General features: G+C 44.5%; 1 protein-coding gene across 1 annotated transcript in view; it reads left to right on the forward strand.

Moving 5' to 3' along the window:
- Window positions 1–15,726, forward strand: part of Gcnt2 (glucosaminyl (N-acetyl) transferase 2 (I blood group)) — a 94,570-nt gene that overhangs the window by 7,236 nt on the left and 71,608 nt on the right. The window lies entirely within an intron of this gene.

A 15,726-nucleotide genomic window follows, 5' to 3' on the forward strand; every position in this document is an offset into this window, starting at 1 on the left:
GAACTTGTGACCCCATGCTGTATGGCCACCCCTTTGACTTGCTAAACTGAATCTCTGAGATACGACTGCCCTTTTGCCTTGGGAAAATGTGTCTCCCCAGGCATCTTGATGACTTGCCTTCCACATGACATATTCTTGCACTTATCTACCCCACAGGCAGCCTTAAGCCCTGAGTCCCCCACTCTTCCGTCCAATCACTAACAGCCAATTATCTCTACAGCTGTTTTCCTTTTTTAAAGATTTATTTATTTATTATATACACAGTGTTCTGCCTGCATGTGTCCCTGCAGGCCAGAAGAGGGCATCAGATCTCATTACAAGTGGTTGTGAGCCACCATGTGGTTGCTGGGAATTGAACTCAGGACCTCTGGAAGAGCAGTCAATGCTCTTAACCACTGAGCCATCTCTCCAGCCCTCTACAGTTGTTTTCTATCAACCCTAGCCCTTCATCATAAACGGGGACCTCAAAAGCCAGTGAGGGGCTTCTCTCTGAAACTCCAACTTCTGGGAGAGACAGCCAGATGTGGAATTGTTTTTTCTCAGGTCTAACATCCTGCTCTCATGTCTTCCTTGCCTTTCTCCCATCCAACTAACCCTATCCACTCGTCTCTAATCCCGTCCACAAGATGATGTTTAACTTTTAGTCCATACACCGTGAGTGATTTTCTCCTGGGCTACTGATCAGCTGAGCCAAATGGCTCCACTTCTGCTTAGGTTTCATGGTGGGTTAGTTTCATGGTGGTCATATGTTCCGTAGCATTAACATCTTCAAAACTGACCAACCGTTTCTACTTCATTTGCTACAAAATAGAATTTTGAATCAGCTTATTTCACACTGATGTTAAACTATGAATAAATGGGAGAAGAACTTTGGATTAATCTATAAGTTGCCACTTGGCTTGTGGCTTACTGGTATCTTATCATCTGCTTCTCACTGTGACAGTGTCTCTCTGTTTCAGCCTTCTTCCTCCCAGAATTCTCTTCTCTCTTGTCCCTCCTATACTTCCTGCCTGGCTACTGGCCAGTCAGCATTTTATTTATACAGAGTGATAGCCACAGCAGAGTGGGGTTTCACAGACAATCTACACATCTGCTTACTCTGTACAATCAGATGGTACTCACTAGTGGGATACCATCACCACCACCATCACCACCATCATCATCACCACCATCATCATCACCATCACCACCACCATCATCATCATCATCATCATCATCATCATCATCACTATTGTGGTGGTGCTGAGGGTGGCACCCAATCTTCATACAGAGTAGGCAACTGCTCTGCCTTTGAGCTACACCACCAACCCCACAGCAATGGGAATTAGCAGCCAGTCATCCTGGCTTAAAGCCAGGCTCTACCACTAAGAGTCTTTGGGCAAAATACCTGATTTCTCATAGCCTAATTCATCTTTTAGATTCTGAGGATGAAATATCTCTTTAAGTCTGGTAGAAGGGTTAGAGTACACAAACGAAACCTGGCACATTGTAGGCACTTATTTGATGCTAAAAGAGAGAGAAGAGCAAACATGGGTTTCTTTTCTTTTCTTTTCTTTTTTTTAAGACAGGGTTTCTCTGTGTAGCTTTGGAGCCTGTCCTGGAACTCACTCTATAGACCAGGCTGGCCTCGAACTCACAGAGATCCACCTTAAAGGTGTGCCACCACTGCCCAGCAAACAAGAATTTCTTACTGTTGACTCTAGAGGGTTTCATATTACTATTCTAAAACTTTTCATTATAAGATTAAGAAAAACAAAACAAAACAAAACTTCCAAGTGTTTGGTTTTTGAAGGCATCAAGTAAAGTTTGTGAGTAGGATGGGGAATGTGGCCACAGGGGTTTCTCACGTGTATTGTTTTCTCTGTGTCACCTGTGTTTGTATGGTCTCTCTTTTCTCCAGGAAGTAGCACTCTGGGGCTGGTTTAAAAGTTTGTCCTAAGAGCTTAGGTCACATTAGGTTATTGCTAGCAAGACAAATGTTCTGCACACTCTTGCACCTTCTCTCCCTTGGTTATGGAATGTTCTTGACCTCGTTCTTCATTCCACTCAGCTGCCCTTGAGATTTGGCTGAAACGTTGCCTCTCCATCCCTTCCCCTCCCCCAGAGCCAGCCCCCACATGCCTCTTATGATGCCTCCATTGCATCGAGTGGATCTCAGTTCCTTCTATAGCATGCTCCTGTGTCCTCTGCCAATACCGGATGTGAGGAAGTGGATTGAATGACAGCAATCACATCCTATATTTTATCTAACCTCATCCTGGGGAGGGGTGCCAAAAGCTTGTGGAATGAAGAACATGATTAGGGAAGAAAAGATCCATTATTCCTCTGGACAGGTTTGCTTAGCATCCTAGGATTTAACTAATCTCAGGTGGAAAATAGAAAACAAAACAAAAGCAGCATACTGGCCTTTTCCTTCTCATTTTTCCCCAGAGTCTAGGGCCTGGTCAATACAGCATAATCATATAAACACTCACGTTACACTGTTTTTACATTGTGTAGGTTTTATAGTCATCTAGAGCTGGTTTAAAGTCTACAAAGAATGTCTAGGCTCTGTGCAGGCACTATGCCATGGTATAGAAGGGACTAGAGCATCTGCAGATTCTGGTGTCTGCAGAGGTGTCCAGAACCTGAGCTCCACAAGTACCCAGAGACAGCTGCACTATTAGGGTCATCTTGGACACATTTTTCTCTTCTCTTGCAGAGAGTTATGTTTTGTTTTTTTTGTTTTGTTTTGTTTTGTTTTTTTCAGTTCTGGCTCAAGTTTGTAAACAGTCCATAGGGAGGAGTCCTATCCTACCATGCCCTCACTCCCCGCAGGCCTCTTCAAAGGACACACCTTTGCCACCTCCGTAACACCATTCAGAAAACACTCTTAGGAGTGTGGGTGATCTTCAGGGGTGAGGGTAGGGGGGTGTTTCTCAGTCATCAGACTGCTCAGTATAAATAACCCTCTTCATGAGTCTGGAGATTGAAGTTGTGTGGGGTTTGTTCCTGTCTATAAAAGGGGGTGGGGAGAGAATTCATGGAATTTGCCTAAGTGATTTTGACCCTGCCAGGCTTTGGTTTAAAATATCCAGAAAATGTAGTCGAAGTGGGTTGTTTGGCTCTGAATTGAAATTGAAATCTTGATTAACTGCTGTTCCCAGATAGACCTCTATGCCAGCTTTACCCTTAGTCTTTCTTTGCTTAGAAAAAAATAAAAGCCAATTATTATCATTGATTATTAGAATCATTATATTTTGTGCTGGGGACTGAGCACACAGGAGCCAGAACAGTTACAATCCTAACCTCTTTCCAGGGCCAGAATAGTTACAATTCTAACTTCCTTCTATAGCCAGAATGGTTACAATCCTAACCTCCTTCTGGGGCCAGAATGGTTACAATCCTAACCTCTTTCTGGGACCAGAATAGTTACAATTCTAACTTCCGTCTATGGCCAGAATGGTTACAATTCTAACCTCTTTCCCAGGCCAGAATGGTTACAATTCTAATTTCCTTCTAAGGCCATTAGGTGGTGGTGGCACATGCCTTTAATCCCAGCACTGAGGAGGTAGAGGTAGGTATATCTCTGAGTTCAAGGCCAGTATAGTCTACAGAGGAAGTACCAGGACAGCCAGGGATACACACAAAGAGGCAAAAAAAAATTCTAACCTCCTTTCACCCTTGGTGAAGAAATATTAACTATTTTTATGGAGGATAAGTCAGTCACCCTCATATAATTTTCCATTCAAATACAAAGCCATGCAAAGTTCTTTGGTGTTCCTGAGACTTTGATAGGGCTCAGTCTTGCTTAGTGAGACTCTAATGTCTCTATTCGACTGTGCAAAAGCCAGGCGTGGGGTGTAAGTTTCCTTGGTTTTCCAGAGCAATGAAAGGGGGATTAAGACAGAGGGGAAGAAGCTGGAGAGATGGCTCAGCTGTTAAGAGTGTTTGCTGTTCTTGCAGAGGATCCAAGTTCAGTTCCCAGGACTCACAATCTGGTACCTCACAACAGCTGTATCTCTAGCTCCAGATGAGGCTCCCTTGGAGTCTTCATGAGCTCATACATAGATACACACACAGACAAAATATACACATGCACATAAGTAAGAAAATGAACCGCTTTTTCTAAAGGAGAAAATGAAATCAAGAAAAAGGCAGAGTTAGGAATAGTACAGACTTCACTCATAGGTCACTGTCAACAAGACTCAGGGTACAGAGGAAGGTCCATCATTCTTTGCTACACTTCAAGAATCACTGCTGAAGTAGTCTCCTCCATGCATGCTGATGTGCAGGCAATGGTTTCCAGCCTGGCCACCTACTCACACCAGGAGCACATGTAACAGGCAAAGCCCAGGGCATCTGGAACACCTGTCCCATCAAGATATGAGGAGTCCTAGCCGCACATTCTTGCCACCGTGGAATCACCTTCAAATCTTCCCCTTCATAGTGGATTGTATTGCCTCAAACTGTAAGCCAAAATAAACCCTTTCTGCTGTATATTGCTTCTATAATTGTTTTTAAGGAGGGGTCCCACTGTTTAGCCTGGAACTCCCTGTGTAGACAGGCTGACTTTGAACTCACAAACTGGCCTGCCTCTTCCTCCCAAATGCTGGGATTAAAGGTGTGCACTCAGCTCTTACATTACTGCTTTTTGGATTTTTGTTTTGTTTCATTTTTTGTTTCAAAACAAGGTTTCTCTGTGTAGCCCTGGCTGTCCTGGAACTCAGTCTAGACCAGACTGGCCTCAAACTCAGAGATCCACATGCCTCTGCCTTCCAAGTGTTGAGATTAAAGGTGTACACAACCTGGCTGCTTTTGTTTGTTTGTTTGTTTGTTTGTTTGTTTGTTTTTAAAGGTTATTTATTTTATGTATATGAGTGTTTTGCCTGCATGGATATGGTAACCACAGAGGTCAGAAGAGGGCTTTGGGTCCCCAAAGTTTCAGATGGTTTCAAGCCACCATATGGGTGCTGGAAACAGAACTAGGGTCCTCCATAAGAGCGCTCTGGTTGTCTGAATGAGAATGGCTTCTAAAGGTTCATATGTTTGAATGCTGGGTCCCTAGTTAGTGGAACTGTTTGGGAAGAATTAGGAGGTGTGGCCTTGTTGGAGGAGGTTATCACTGGAGTGAGCTTTGAGGTTTAAAAAGCCCATACTAGGCCCAGTCCCTGCCTGCAACTTGTGGATCAGATGTGAGCTCTCAGCTGCTGCTCTAGCACCATACTTGCCTGCTTGCTACCATGTCCTGCCATGATGTTCATGGACTAGCCCTCTGAAACTGTAAGGAAGCCCCTAGTTAAATGCTTTCTTTTAGAAGTTGCCTGGGTCATGGTGTCTCTTCACAGCAATAGAAAAATAACTGTCTAGGCAGCAAGTGCTCTTGACCTCTGAGCCACCTCTCTAGTACCTTCCAGCGCTTTTTATCAGACAGTTGGTCATAGAAACAAGAAAAGTAACCAAAGGAAGGTGGCTATTGTTATCTTCTATTTGCAGATAAGGAAGCTGAGTCCAAAGCCAGGGTGGCGTTGCTTAATCTAACAAGTCCCTCCCCCATGTGTGGTCATTCAGAAGTTCCTATAGCTCAGGCAAAGTATTCAATGAAGATACTAATATTTGAATGGCCAGAAAATATATAAAGATATTAACATTTTCAACTTTTATTATTCAAAATTGTTACAGTTAAAAGAATTATACAGGCTGGGTGGTGGTGGCGCACGCCTGTAATCCCAACACTTGGGAGGCAGAGGCAGGTGGATCTCTGTGAGTTCGAGGCCAGCCTGGTCTACAAAGCAAGTTCCAGGACAGGCTCCAAAGCTACAGAGAAGTCTCAAAAAACAAAAAACAAAAAACAACAACAACAAAAAAGAATTATACAGAGTTTTCCTATGTGCTATCCATAATAATTAGCCACATTACCCCATTTGGTCGTCCCCCCCCCCCCCCCCGTCATTCTCCAATTATGTGAACATTTCCAAGTGTTTCCTAGCAAAGACTTCTCCTGCACAATCAGTAGATATTCATTACATTTTTTTTTATTATATTTGTGTTACAATTTTACACATCAGCCATGGGTTCCCCTGTCCTCCCCCCTCCCGCCCCTGCCTCCACCTTCCCCCCACATCCCTTCCTCTCCATTCCCATCTCCTCCAGGGTCAAGACTCCCCTGGGTATTCAGCTCAACCTGGTAGATTCAGTACAGGCAGGTCCAGTCCCCTCCTTCCAGGCTGAGCAAAGTGTCCCTGTGTAAGCCCCAGGTTCCAAACAGCCAGCTCATGCACTAAGTACAGGTCTGGGTTCCACATCCTGGATGCCTCCCAAACAGTTCAAGCTATTCAGTTGTCTCACTTATCCAGTTGGGGTCTCCACAGCTTTTGGTATATTCACTACATTTAATCCACAAACTCAACTCCAGAACCACTGGTTGTGAACAATGCCAGTAATGGACTACACAAGTCTATGTTCTGATCAAGTGTCTTCAGCTGTGTGCTTGACTGTCACCTGGAACAATTCCTATCTATCTTTGGTGACCTTATCGTCTTTGAAGAATTCAGGTTGGGAAATCCTCATCACTAGATTCAGTTTATCTTTTGGGCAGCAATCCTAAAGAAATAATATTGCACAGGCCTGCTATGTTTATTTGTCTCTATGGTGATGAGGTTACCTTTTTCTCATTTGGTTAAGACAGTACCTGCCAAGTCTTGCCTCTGTAAAGTGAAATGGTAGTAGTTTGCATTGGTTATGAGATAGTATTTTGTAGATAGATAATTCTAGACTTTTTAGATGCCCTTTTTGACAAATGTTCAGTCTGATAAGTTTTTGCACCCCATTAAGCCTCTCTGCTGATGCAGCAATCCAAATGAAATCAAATCAGACCAAATTAGAAAAAGCCCTGGTTTAATGGGTAAAGTGCTCCCGGGTAATTCTCCAGCCCCCCAGAGAGGAGACAGGGACGAGAGACCCGGAAAACCACATGTCTGTTCTCTGGGGTGCAGCTTAAATACCCTGTGGGGATGGTCTTGAGCCTCTCTGGGGGTGGAGCCATGTTTGGCAGGCTTTGAAGGGGCAGGAAAGAGATAGGGGAGGGGAGTTGAGGTGGATCTTCCACCAGAACATTCCAGTCTCTTTGGGTATATGGATGCCAGGGTGCCAGGGTTTGAGGTGGAGCTCCCACCCAAACACAGTCCTGTATCAATCTCTTAAAGATGGGTTTTGAATCATTCAATCATTGCCTTAACAGTTGTTTTAACATTCTCTGTTTATTAGTTGGCACTCGGCTATAAGATAGAGGAATCCTGTAGCCCCATGTGTTTATTTGTATTCCTGGGGATTTGGATTCCGTGTTCAGTGAATAGGTTACAAAACATTACTATGTCTACCTTCTTTGCTGCTCACATTACTCAAGAGTTAGCTCGCCGGGTGGTGGTGGGGCATGCCTTTAATCCCAGCACTCGGGAGGCAGAGCCAGGCGGATCTCTGTGAGTTCAAGGTCAGCCTGGTCTCCAAAGTGAGTTCCAGGAAAGACAAAAAGCTACACAGAGAAACCCTGTCTCAAAAAAACAACAACAAAAACAAACAAACAAAAAAAGAGTTAGCTCGTAGGAGCCCCTTCAGCTGGCTGTGTCCTTTCAGCAAATCCCTGTTACTTGTACTATCCAAGCACCACATATAAAAGGCAGAATTCACATGTGGCCATTGCAGAAGGAAAGTATAAGGAATATTGTAATACCTGGAATTAGTAATAATGGAACTTTACTCTTCCTTCCTTCCTTCCTTCCTTCCTTCCTTTCTTTCTTTCTTTCTTTCTTTCTTTTTTTTTCCCTCAAGACAAGGTTTCTCTGTGTAGCCCTGGCTGTCCTGGAACTAACTCTGTAGACCAGGGTGGCCTGGAACTCAGAGATCCACCTACCTGCCTCTTCCTTCTGAGTGCTACAATTAAAGGCATGCACAACCACCACCCAGCCTAGAAAAATATAATGACCACACATACACACTCCTAGACAGAATTTCTCTGTGTAGCCCTGGCATCTTGGAACTCAAACTCACACTGTCGACCAGGCTGGTCTCAAATTCACAAAGATTTGCCTATCTCCACCTCCTGAGTGCTGGGACTAAAGGTGTGCACCACCACCACCCAGCTAGGTTTATTCCCTCTAGTCTTGAGGCAAGAATTTTTAGAAAAATGTACTGTGAGACTGAATGTAGCTAGTTGGGAGAGTGCTTGGCATGTACAAGGCACTTGGCTCAAACACTTCTACATAAACCAGATAAGGTAACAGATAATCTGTAATCTCAAACCCTGAGGAGGTAGAGGCAGGCGGATCTGAAGTTGCAGGTCAGTCTTGGCTACATACTGTGTTTAAGGCCAGACAGAACTCTTGGAGAACAGGGTCCTTGGGACTTCAGTCCAAGATTATAGCTATGCTAATGTGACCAGCAAGAGCAGGGCTAAAACCACCTCTGTAATCCCAACACTCTGAGGCTGAGATAAGTTGATCCTTGAGAGTTTCAGGCCAGTCTGGCCTATGTAGTAATTGGCTGACTCAAATAGAAAAGAAACCTCTAAAAGAAAAGAAGAGGTGAGGAGAGGAGAGTGGGGTGGGAGGGAGAAGTCAGTGGGGAGGGGAGGGAGGGAGGAAAGAAGAAGAAAGGATGGATGGACTGAGCTGGGCTCTACTGACAAGCAGAATGGGTATGACAACAGGGAATCACATGACCAAGCTCCTCTCTAGCACTGGATGGCACTCAAGGTCTCCTTCTTCTCTGATGGGGAAACTGAGGCTTAACTTCCTTTTGCCTCCTCACTCGTGTACCCATCCAGAGCCAGAGCTCACTGACATTCTTTCTATAGATCAGCCCTTTCATAGGGTGGCTAGAAGCAGGATAGGGACTGAAAGGGCCACATGAAAGCTACTCAGTGAAATGGTATAACTTTTGTTAAAATGGCAATGAATTTTATTATAATATGTCAATATACCTTTCATCCGGAGGGAGGTCCTAGACATATTCTTCATAAAGTTAGCAGGAAGCAGATGCAGGAGGATGAGGAAGAGTGTAATTGGATGCATAAGGGTAGGAGCTGACATTCTCTGTGCCAAGGAAGATGACTTTGATGTCGTGGACTGTCATCTGCAGCAAGAGAAAAGAATGCTGTGTTAACTGCTTTTCCTGCCTTTGTGACAGGATGCTGATGAGAACAACTTAAGGAAAGACAGATTGGTTTTGGCTCCCAGTTTGAGGAGGAACAGTCAATCCTTCATGGCAGTGAAGGTGTAGTGGCAGGAGTCTGAGAGGGCTGGCCGCATGTCCAAAGTCAAATGAATGCTGGTACTTAACTGGCTTTCTCCTTTCCCCCTTTTTATTTTGCAACCCCAGGCCATGAGATTATAAAATTTGTCCTCTGACCTCCATGCCCATGCTGTGGCATGTACACCCACAAGGAAGTATATTAATAAATATTTTTAAAATCAATGTGGTTATAGGGACACAGGAGGTGGAGCATGAAGCTGATTTTTTTTAAGAAAAAGAGAGAGCAAGCCAGCACCCGGTAGGTCTGTTGGTCTTGGAGGTCAGAGGATAAGTCCATGGACAAGGAATTCTGCCAAGTACTGGAAGCTTCTACCCAGTACCCCATAATTCCCTTTTGTAAAATAGGGAGTGTGTGTTTTTGAGATTTAACTAAAAGTATCTCTTCCTTTGATTTCTGTTGCCTGGTTTGTGTGTATATATGTGTGTGTGTGTGGGGGGGGTTGTGTGTGTGTATTTATGTGTTTGTGTGTGTGTGTGTATGTGTGTATTTATGTGTGTTTGTGTGTGGTGTGTGTGTACAGCAAAAGACAACCTCTGGTCTCATTCACCCAGTGGGCAGTGGCTCTCATTGACATAAAGCTCACCAATTAGGTTAGGCTGGCTAGCCGGGGATCCCTAGCTCAGGGATCCACTCGTCTCTGCCTCCCTCACCTGGGATCACAATTATGTTCCAACGTAGCTTTTTTTTTCTTTTCACATGGATTATGGGATTGAACACAGGTCCTCTTGCTCACACAGCAAGCATCTTACTGACTGAGCCATCGCCCCATCTGACTTGGTTAGGGGCCGGGTTGGTAACAATTAGATGCTACAGTTTCATTTACTGGTTCTTGTTGAGATGTGGGTATGTTATGCCAGAAATCAAGAAAGACACGTCTGTGGCTTTTCACAATGTCAAAATTTATTAGTAACAAGCTACATCAGTTTTTTGACTATAATGTGCAAGGTAGTCCCAATTTCAGTTGATGGCTGGCCACTGGCACACACAAGTTCTTAGTATGTAATCTCAATTGCTGATACTAATTATCAGGTCACACACTACATATCACTGGATAATCATAGTTATATATGTGGATATATGCAGAGTAGACAATGAGTAGAAGAGGGTTAAAGAGGCCCGCAGATGAGTTTAAGGAGTTGTGAGAGCCTTCCTGGAAGCAGAGGCAGCTAATTCAGACTCAATGGGAACTCACTGCACATAGCGTAGGTGGAGTTTTCCTGTCCTGACCACTGGCTTGACCACCTCCCAAATAATTGACATGGAGACTTAATATTAACTGTAAATGCTTAGCTGATAGCTCAGGCTTGTTACTACCTAACTCTTACATTTAAATTACCCCATATTTCTTATCTATGCTTTGCCACATGGCTCATGGTTTGTTACCTCATTTTCTACACATTCTGCTTCCTTAGCATCTGGCTGGTGTCTCTTCTGACTCCACCCTTCTTCTTCTTCCCATCATTCTCCTAGTTTGTTTGTTCCATCTACAATTCCTGCCTGGCTACCGGCCAATCAGATTTTTATTAAGCTAATCTGAATGACAAATCTTCACAGTGTATAAAAGGATTATTTCACATCGGTGATGAGCCCACTTGGAAGCAGAGGTAGCTAATTCAAACTCCAAGGGAACTCACAGCAGATGGTTAGACAATATGTTAATGAACCCACTTTGGAGAGTTGTTGGAGGTGAGCAGAGCCGAGCTGCTGACTTGCAAGCCCAGCCATGCCTCAGGGTTGAGTTGAGTTACAGAGGTGAGGTACAGGACCATGGAGGTCACATTGGTAAGCCTCGGGGTCCAGGTCCAGATGGACAGACAGATGGACCAAGAGATGACAAGTCTAGGAGGCTGTATCACTGCTGGGGACCAGACTCACCTGAAACTACAAGGACAGTCGGGAGTTCTCTGGGGGCTCTTTAGCGCACACCAGGTGGCCAGATTCCAAAGGCTAGAAAGACAGAGACAATTGTGGGGACCTGGGAAAAAAAGCATGAGAAAGAAGGTGTGCCTGACCCACTGACAGGGTCAGGAATCTTCAGGCCAAAATTGCCCACAAAGACATCTGTGTCTTCCAAAAGACACCTTGTCAAGGACAGTAGCTAACCTGGGCTTACGTAGTGTCACACTGGAGTATCAAATCTCCAGTACTCCTCTCCCATTCTTCCTCCTAAACCCTGCCCCTCATAAATCCACCTGACAACTTTGTTTACACAAGAAGATTCCTGAACTTTCACCATTGCTTTAAACTACATCTCTGAGCAATTTTTAAAGGATGTATGTGTTTGTGTGTGCATGTGGTGATTTTTAGCAGCTTTTAGACATGTAACTTGACAGCCACCCAAATCCCACTGTGAAGAGACCTAACTCAGACTCCCCCTTGTGAAGCCCACACCACATGTAGGTATTTTTATTCTTTCCTTGAGCATCTCTCTGTTAATCTTTGTGCTTGAGATATATGTTAAAATATCTTTTAATAAACTCCAAGTCTGTTTCATACTGGCTCTTCCTGAAATTCTTTTCTGTAGTGAAACCACGAATCTTGGTTTCGCTTAGTGGGAATGTCTGGCAGATGGGAATGCTTCAGGCTTCTGTAGAGGATGGAGTGAAGCTGTGCCTCTGTCCCTGCCACCAGTTGCAAGATGACACATCAGTGGGGGCTGTTGTCATCCTGTATTAGGTGTCTCCCTTTTTAGAAGTGTAGGTGGGGGTGTTGCAACCATCTTCAAGCCAGTGTTTTGGGAGAGATGAATTGCTAAATGGTCTTATTAATAAAAAACCCATAGCCAGATATTGGGGTGAAAATTGAGAGATCGGAGAAGCAGAAAGAAGCCAGCCATGTTCTTATCTCTAGGAAATCCTCAGCCAAAGAGAGAGCTACTTCCTGTATACCCACACCTATATCCTTTCTGGGCCCTGCCATCTTACTTCTAACGTCCACCCGGCTACATCATTTCCTCTCTCTGCCCAGCTCTATCACTTCCTGTCTGTCTGTACAGACCTCCAGACCTCTATGGTTAACTAGCACTGGGATTAAAGGCATGTGCCACTATGCCTGGCTCTGTTCCCAGTGTGGCCTTGAACTCACAGAGATCCGGATGAATCTCTGCCTCCTGAATGCTAAGATTAAAGGCATATGCTACCACTGCCTGACCTCTATGTTTAATATAATGGCTGACTTTTTCCTCTGATTCTTAGATAAGCTTTATTGGGATGCACATATGAAATATCACCACAGGGAGGTTCTTGAGCCTGTTCGGTTAGTTGGTTGGTTTCTATACATCCCTATGCTCATATGAACCAAATCTATTTTGCTAACTGTATAAGTGTACTTTTAGGAACATCATTTGTTGATCTGTCCTTATGGATGGTGCTGGGCAGGTGTGGTGTCTATTGTGTACAGTGAGATACAGTCATCCTGCCTCTGTGTTTGTGCTCAAAATGGAGACAAATGGAGTGATGCAGAGTGGTGCGCAGCCTCCAAGTCACACTTTTCCTCATTATGGAGTAACTTTGAGTAGGGTTTAACAGTCTTACAAGCTGCTGATTATAAGCTAAAGGTCCAATCGTCCATGACTCTCAAGCTTGCTAATATCCTACTAGTGACCTAACATTCTGAATTTCAGTTTTCTCATCAGGAAAGTGGAGGCTATAATTGCTCTTAAGGATACTTATATTTCCTAGCTCCCCTTCTACCACCAATCAGGCTGTCTTAATGTAGAGTCTAGCTGCCTTAAAGGGCCAGTGCCTCATTCTGTTCCCAGAGTGTCCTTTAGGACTAAATGTTAACCCCCTGATTTTACTAACTGTTTTTCTGCTCCACATTGTTCACTGGAAGGGAGGTGACAGCCATGTAATAGCTAGGTGGTTGGTGTCAAAAGAACCAGAGTAGAAAAACCCTGAGTGATTCCTGCTTTAGGAAGAAGTCCTTCATGGAGGATGATCTGCGATGCAGCACTGTAGGGTATCCGCAGCTATTAATTATTTGAAAGAGGGCTCTTGATCCCCCACTAATCTTAAAAGTATTTTCTGGGGAAAGAAATGTAACTGAGTTTTGGGAGCAAACTCCCAGGCCCTAGGAGCCACAACAGGACCCCAAATGATGATGAAATCAGACAATGAAGAGTGGATGATGGAATTTCTTCAATGTAGCCTCATTGGGAAGAGAAATGGACCGAGGGGTCCAGTGAAATCAATCTGCATGGTCCTGAAAGGAAATTTTGGTTTATGTAGAGAAAGAAGGGAAGCAGAGGACCACGCATGTGCTAACTCTGCCATCTCGGTCCCGGTGGTCAGGCTGATAAAGCTTTCTGTTCTGGTTCTGTAAGGCGGCCTGAAGAAGTCTTTATCACCATGGCTGTCATCACTTGAGGACATCATTTGTCTTAGGGTTTTCACTGCTATGAAAAGACACCATGACCCTGGCAGCTCTTACAAAGAAAACATTTAACTGAGGTGGTGGCTTACTGTTTCAAAGGTTCCGTCCATTATCATCATGACAGGGAGCATGGTAGCATGCAGGCAGACATGGAGCCGGCTACACCTTGACCAGGAGGTAGCAGGAAATCAACAGACTCACTGGGAGGTATCCTGAGCATAGGAAACCTCAAAGCCCATCCCCACAGTGACACATTTCCTCCAACAAGGCCAGACCCAATCTAACAAAGCCACACCTCCTAATAGTGCCACTCCCTATGAACTTATGGGGGCCAAATATATTCAAACTACTACATTATTCTGATTCTCAAGACATGGTTCCTTCTGTTCCAGGGTGTAGCCTTGTCAAGGGGGACAGTTGTCCTCATCTGGCGTGGAAGTGTCTGTTTCTGTTCTTTAGGGAATCTGAGGTGACTCAGAAGGAACAGTTATGGATCATGATTTAGGTATTTGCCTTCAGCCAAAGTAAAGGAGACAGACATGAAGTGAAGGCAGAAATGTCAGGGTTTTCATCCTGCTCTGAGATACTTGTGGGCCTGTGTGAAGAGTCAACAGCAAAAGTAGTTCTAAGTGTCTGTTTCAGAATGGGGATTACTCATTCATGCATGCACGTCTGGAAAATGCATACATGTTCAGTATGATGCGCACACTCCTGTGAGCGACACTCCACTGGATACTTGCATATTTAACAGCGCAGGTGACATTCATCTATTTGTGTTCTTATAGAAATAGAAATATACAGCATGGCAAGCACTTTGGGCTCAACATTGTGTTCAGGAAATTTACTTTTTTTCATGATAGGCTGTTGAATTATATTCAAGGTTTCTCATTACCAAATATAGAGAAGGAACAGGACCTGGAGATAGTTGTGGCAGTCACAGCTGGAGGTTGAGGCAGAGGATATTGCTGGGATCTGGAGGATGGAGGACAGGATTGCCTCTAGACATCCCACATTGTACACACAGGTGCTTAGGAGGTGTTTCAGCCCTGGGTGTCAACCGTGCCAGGGTTGAGCAATGCACTGTGAAATAACTGTTAACAGGCATTTGACTGTTTTACTTTGGGTCAAGTATGAGTCACAAGTTTGTATAAATTCCTGAATTCTATGTCCTTTGATAAATAAGTATCTTTCTCCTGAGCAAGTTCCTCGAAGATGGCTGCTGGATTACTGTCAATTTTTCTGACAGGCACTGATTACCCTTCCCTAGCAGGTTCTCATTGTCCCACATCTTCAGTAATACTGTTCTCTCTCTCTCTCTCTCTCTCTCTCTCTCTGTGTGTGTGTGTGTGTGGTGTTCAAGCACGTGTATGCACATTCACACGTGTGTGGGTAGCTGTGCACACCAGCAGTTGACGTTCAAGGTCTTCATCCATCACTCTCTGCTTTAGATGCTGAGGCAGAGTCCCTCTGAACCTGCAGCTCTAAGATGCAGCCAGTCTATTGGGCCAGTTGACCACTGTGCTTCCTACTCTGGCATCAAAGACAGGCTGCAGTGCCCACCAGGCTTTTTGATGCTGGTGCTAGAGAGCTGAACTCCTGTCCTCACACTAGGGTGGTAAGCACTTTATCCACTGAGTCACATCCTTAGGCTCTGATAGGACAGCCTTGAACTTCAGATCCCCCTGCCTCTGTTGTCTGAGTGCTAGGACTAGAGGAATTAATTACCAGTGCTTGGTTTATGTGGGGCTAAGGACTGAACCCAGGACTTCCCGTGGACTCTGTAAGTGTTCCGTCAACTGAGCTCCACACCAGCCAGTTTGTGTTTTTATTTTTTTAAATTCTTTTCTAAGACATCCCTCCACCCTAATTCAGAAAGCCTAGATGTTCCTCCACACAGCAATGTGCGTGAAGTTCTCCTTCCCAATGGCTTGTGAAGGACAGATCACACACAAGGGTAGCTGCTGCGCATTGTAATCAGAGACACATCAGGGGATGAGTGACTTGTAACCAGGGTTTCTCTCCTTTCAGTGGCAGCCGACATATGTCTGCATGCTTCTCACATT

Source organism: Onychomys torridus, chromosome 5, assembly GCF_903995425.1.
Source record: "Onychomys torridus chromosome 5, mOncTor1.1, whole genome shotgun sequence".
Taxonomy (NCBI): Eukaryota; Metazoa; Chordata; class Mammalia; order Rodentia; family Cricetidae; genus Onychomys; species Onychomys torridus.